Source organism: Engraulis encrasicolus, chromosome 24, assembly GCF_034702125.1.
Source record: "Engraulis encrasicolus isolate BLACKSEA-1 chromosome 24, IST_EnEncr_1.0, whole genome shotgun sequence".
NCBI lineage: Eukaryota > Metazoa > Chordata > Actinopteri > Clupeiformes > Engraulidae > Engraulis > Engraulis encrasicolus.
Genome location: NC_085880.1, coordinates 26,317,782 through 26,323,671, shown reverse-complemented (window position 1 = coordinate 26,323,671; position 5,890 = coordinate 26,317,782).

Sequence of the window (5,890 nt, the reverse complement as noted above, 5' to 3'; positions counted from 1 at the left end):
GTCCTGATCCCGACGGAATCCCAGTAAACATCGACTTAGCGGCAGGAGGGCGGGCGGGCGGGGGGGGTGATCAGGGTTAGGAGGCATTGGCTGGTTTAGTGATGGCGTTGTTGTGTTGTGGTGTGTGTGTGTGTGTGTGTGTGTGTGTGTGTGTGTGTGTGTGTGTGTGTGTGTGTGTGTGTGTGTGTGTGTGTGCACGGACGTGTACGTGTGTGTTTCATGTAACTGCCGGCACTGCTAGAGGGGTGACAGACGGTATGAAAGGATGATCTAATTAGTGCAGCCCATCACAAATTCACCTGCTAACATTAACAGTAAACATTCTCTCTCTCCCTCTCTCTCTCTCTCTCTTCCTGCAGCCATCTACTGTAAGTTTGTCACCAATTATTAGCGCTGTAGTACAGCATAACATTTGCCATGCACCTTGCACGCATACACACAGCACACACACACACACACACACACACACACACACACACACACACACACACACACACGCACGCTTGCATGCATGCGCACACACGTAAGCACACACGCACCCACGCACATATGCATGCACTCACACTTTTTTATCCTTTCCTAAAAATTGCAATACTATGAATCAACAGGTCTCCTGAAGGTGTTTTCGGTAGTAATGGAAAGAGAGTGCAGCCGAGGAGGTTGTTTTGTAGTGTAATTGCTTGTAATTGTGGCAATTAAGCTGTATAGCGCTACAGTAAATCACACAATCTACAAAGGCCATACCATCAGTGTTGCCAGATTGGGCGGGTGCCCACCCAATTGGGCTACTTGGGATGAGCATCTGCGGGTAAAAACTAGAAAAATTGGCAATTTCGCCTTTTTTCAGCCGTTTTGGGCCCCTCGAAGTCAATGTAATTTGTTGAATTGGGGCGGAATTTAGCGCATTTTGGTGGTTTTTGAGAACCTTTTGGGCGGGATTTGATCAGACACATCTGGCAACACTGCATACCATTCTGAGAATGTGGGCGAAAAGTGAAGTAGTAAAGTGGAACCTTTTTCAGAAATTGAAGTAGAGAAAAATCAAGGATGCCGAATTTGGCCAGCGGAATCATTTCACTGTATTTGGCCCATTTCAAGATCATTACAGTTGGCCCATTAAGACTTGAACATTACATTTTATGTGTCATACAGTAGAATCGGGGGCCCAAGCCAGTGAAACAGCTCACACTCAGAATATGTGCGAGCACATTTGAACTATGAAGGGAATCAGTGTGTGAAATTTAAGTACGAGTATTACGTGTGTGTGTGTGCACAATTTTAGTATGTTTTATATATATATATATTTATATAGGCTATGTTAACCCATTGTGTCCTGGAGTGACATATACACTGCATTCAAGTTCTTGAGATTTGAGCTGTTTTATTAAAAATGTGGGTATGTTAGAGCTGAATGAACACTATACTAGTGCAAAATGAAGGTTCTAGATTTTAAATGTAACTTATTTCATGTTTGTATGTGTTTCGGAGGCTGAGATATTTAGGATTTGATAGGCAGAGGACACCCTTACCAAAAAAGGGCTTAGGACAAAATGGGTTAAATACTGAGTTTGCTCCTGATATTGATTTTTGACCCGCTATGAATTTGAGTTTGACATCCCCTGCTGTAGCCCCTTAATGCACGTTGTACCGCCTGTGGCATGCTGTAATAGCCATTGAAAGTTAACTACTATAGTACTACACTACTATGACAGTGCATGGGGCCTTTAGTAATACATTACGACTTGGTCATTGCCATTCTGGTAACAGCTTATTTATACTGCCGTGTCTGTCTTAAGGGGTTAAAAAATCCCATATTGATACTGAAGATGTTACTAAGGGAGCTGTTGTTCCTTCAGGAGCAGGGGGCAGGGACTGAAGGACAGGGGTAAAGGGTAAGAGACCATATCATCCAAAGTTTATGGGGATGACTATGATTAATTACACATGCCAGGGACCTGTTTAAGATGTATGTAAATGTGTGTGTGTGTGTGTGTGTGTGTGTGTGTGTGTGTGTGTGTGTGTGTGTGTGTGTGTGTGTGTGCGTGCGTGCGTGCGTGCGTGTGTGCGTGCGTGCGTGCGTGCGTGCATGGGTGGGTGGGTGCATGCGTGCTGTGTGCGTGCGTGGTGAATGGATTCAGTCTACCACAACGACGGTCTACGACAATAATTTCCCTGGAAATTCCTTTTTCATTCATGGCACTTTTGATACGGAGTAAACTACTGGTGTTGAAAACCTTAGCCAATTGCTTAGTCTGAATGAGTGTGGACAAATCATTATTCATGGTTTTAGGGGTGTACTTCACATACATGCAAAGAAGAGTATACACAGAAACTGTTGAAGTGATTAGGACACAATGTCAGTGGATTTTTGTTTTAATTATTCAATGAATCACCCTTATATAAAAAAAAATACATGCATCACATATGTGTTCAGTTGGAAAGCTTCGTTTCCACAACATGCTGACAGAGGGAAGGCCGAGGTGAGCCTGGTCATTGTTGAAATGATTGGCGGATGTCTGCGAGTTCATGGTCCATGGGGGGTGGGAGAGAGGGAGGGCTATTCAGTTAGTCTCAGCACCGTCAGACCTAACCTAACCCCCCCCCAACGAGCCCTGTATCTACACGTACTCCCTGTCCTACACCACTTTACCACACAGCATCACCACCACAACTACCCTCCACTGAATCACCCCCCACCCCCACCGCCCAACTGGGTTTCTGAAAAGGTGTCAATCACAGTAAATAGGCCAGCTTCGAAGGGCAGAATAGAGCCTGCGGTTGACCCCAAACCAACAGTGCCCCCACTAACCGCCAGCCCCCTTCTCCACCTTCCCCCCCACGAGAGCCCCACCCGCTGGCTCGTGATTGACAGCCGTTCGGGTGAGGATGGATGACTGGTGTCGGGGAGCTCCTGCGCGCAGCACAGCCTTGGCCCCGCAGCTCCCACAGGGCTGAGCCTCGACGTCTCGCTCGGACGACCGTGCCGTCGATGCTAAACAAATTAGCGGCGACTCTTCATATTTCTCATTCGGGGGGCTCCCACTTGGCTAAATAACGCTCATCAATCATACACGAGGAGACAAGACGTGAGCGGAGCTGCTGCCACCATGAAAGTGCAACCTCCATGGCTGTCAAACTACAGAAAAGTACTACCTCACCCACCAGCCTAAATGCTGTGAAAGATTTTTTTTTTTTACCTTCTCTTCACCATCTGTCATGGTCTTTTCCTTTTTTCTTTTCTTTTTTCTCCTTCGTCCATTTAGTTAAAGAGTTTTTTTGGGGGAAAGTGGGATGCCTAAGATTGACCCCACAAGGGAGCTGTGCCTTGAAGAGTGTCATGTATCTCTTCTGTCTGATTGTTCTTAAAGTTTTTTTTCTCCCCTTTGTGAGCTTCTGGGAAAAACAGTGAAAGGGTTTCGGCGGCGTCAGCAGGTCCTATTTTGAAATATAAGATGTTTGCTGAGGTGTCTCCGCGCCACACCACTAAGTATTTTTTCCCCTCAGTCAGAGGTCAGAGTTCAACCTCTGCTTGGTGGCAAGTTTTTCAGTGGGCTCCCAGCGGCGACCTCTGACCCCTGTGCACACTTTCAGAGCAAAAAAAAAGTGCTGAGTCGCCGGCAGCTAATGCTAATTCCAAACTCACACAGAGAAATGACCTCAGAGGGGGGAATGCATTCATTTCTCACATTTCTCACAATTAACACTTTTCCCGTCCTCACCTCGGCATGCAGGGGTGGAAAGGAACTAATTACATTTACTAAAGTTATTGCAATGGAATGGTTCTTATGAGTAATTTGTCACATCTAAGTAGAGTTTGAAATGGGTACTTTTGTTCAATGGATACTTAAGTACATTTTATCCATTTGTTTCTCACATTTCTCACAATTAACACTTTCCCATCCTCAACTTTTGAGGACTATTTATTGGTGACTATTGGCGTTGTTCTTTTTTTTCTTCAGCATTCAAAAGGGTCAGTGGCAGAGTTTGGAATGTTTCTCTATATTGCATTTGAAGTTTTTATGTCTCAAAACATGAAAGTTCTGAGAAACAAGATTTGTACACAGGAGGTCTCCCCTTCATTTCATTAATTTAAGAGTTACGTCTCACACAAATTGATTTTAAGTGCGGGATGCTATGGGGTGTTTTCAACTATTTATGACATTGCAACTTGCATGAGGTCTTTAGGCCCTTTGGTTGGGATGTAATGGACATCGCTGATGTACGAAGAATGAACTCACATGTCTAAATGGTCACTCCGTTAAAGTCACACTTTAGTGGCCCGCGTCCAGCTGTGCGTAATGCTTATTTGAATGTGAATCGACAGCCTATCAATCCTGCCATGCCCTGATTGAATTACACCGGGGCAGGATGAATGGGGGATATAGAAGAGGTGGTGGACAGAGAGAGAGAGTGAGAGAGAGGGAGAGAGGGAAGGCAGACAGTACTAACCCTCCCTTTCTCTTTTCCCCTAACTAAAGCCCAATCCATTAGATTAAAACGACATTTCCATTAAGTCTCTCCCGAGCCCATTACTCTATCATTATATAGACCGCGGGGCTCCATCCATTCTCCTCCTTCCTAAAACTTCCTTCCTTGCCTCTTTTCATATTGATGCAGGTCCAGCCTCTCTCCTGAGAAAAGGGGGAGGGCGCAATGTAATTACTGTGGCGGGACCATGCGGAGCTTGGGGTAGAGGTCTGCATGGGGCAGGGACAAGGGGGTGGGCTGTGGGTGAGTGGAGGAGGAAGCATGCTGCTCTACTGGCATTGTCATCCTGAGCTCCATTCAGAATGATATCTCAGGTTGGTCTGCTGGTCTGCAGCTCCAATCATGTCGGTTTAAGGGGCACCTGACTTTTTGAGAGACGGACTTGTAAAGATCAGCCACATCAAAGTGCCATAGTGTGCATTTGTTTGTGTATGTTATGCTGTCGTTTTTTGGTTATAGCCTATTTCCTTAAACTGTCACAGGATTCTGAAAGCAGGGAATATGAAACATGAAATAGACCAAAAGCTATTCTTAAAGCTATTTTCTTTTTTTTTTTAAATCCCAAATGCCCTAGCTCCTTCCAACATCTGTAATCGTGTCTATGAAAACAACAACGCTCCCATTGTGTTTAGCTAATCAGAAGGTAACTGCCTTTTATTTCTTCTTAAAACATAATTATATTTCAGCTGTGTGATGAATCTCTGTTGGGATTTACGGTTAGAATCAAGAGAAACAGCAGCTGTTGCACTTGCTTCATATTTGTTTGAGCTCGCATGCTCACCTTTGCCTAAAGAAGGGGCGAGGTTTGGAGGACACTAGGTTGGGGGAAGGAATCTTTTTTGTCATCTAGTACTCAAAATGTCATACACTTTTGATCATATTTCAAGTACACATCCAAAATCCCAGAATCCAGAAATAATGAATGAGAACAAAAAAAAAAAAACTGCAGACCGCAAAGCATACAATTCGATGTCCCATAAGTCTGGCTACACAGGGAAACATTTATATTCACACATATGAGGCTATTTCATTAAGTAATCCCATACGTAATGTTTTGATATGGCCAGACCTATGTCTCATCATCCCACTTTCCCTGTGTATTTTTTGCAATGAGTTCTCATTTTTCTTTAGCATGCACAAATTTGCGGGAAAAGAAAAGAGCAGGAATGCAAGGAATTCAATGTATCCTACATACCATTTCTCCCCATCCTGCTTTAGTTTCCTATTGCCATTACAGTTTGAGCAGGCAGCTTCAATCCATCAGAGAGAGTCTTCAGACCTCATCCTCTTGTTATCTAACGGAGGATTTAAGGGGTCAAAGGTTAAGATTGATTTCTTATCACCACCAACGTTGCAGCTAAGGTAACTGAAGGAGGATAGTAAAAAATATGGCAAAATCCCA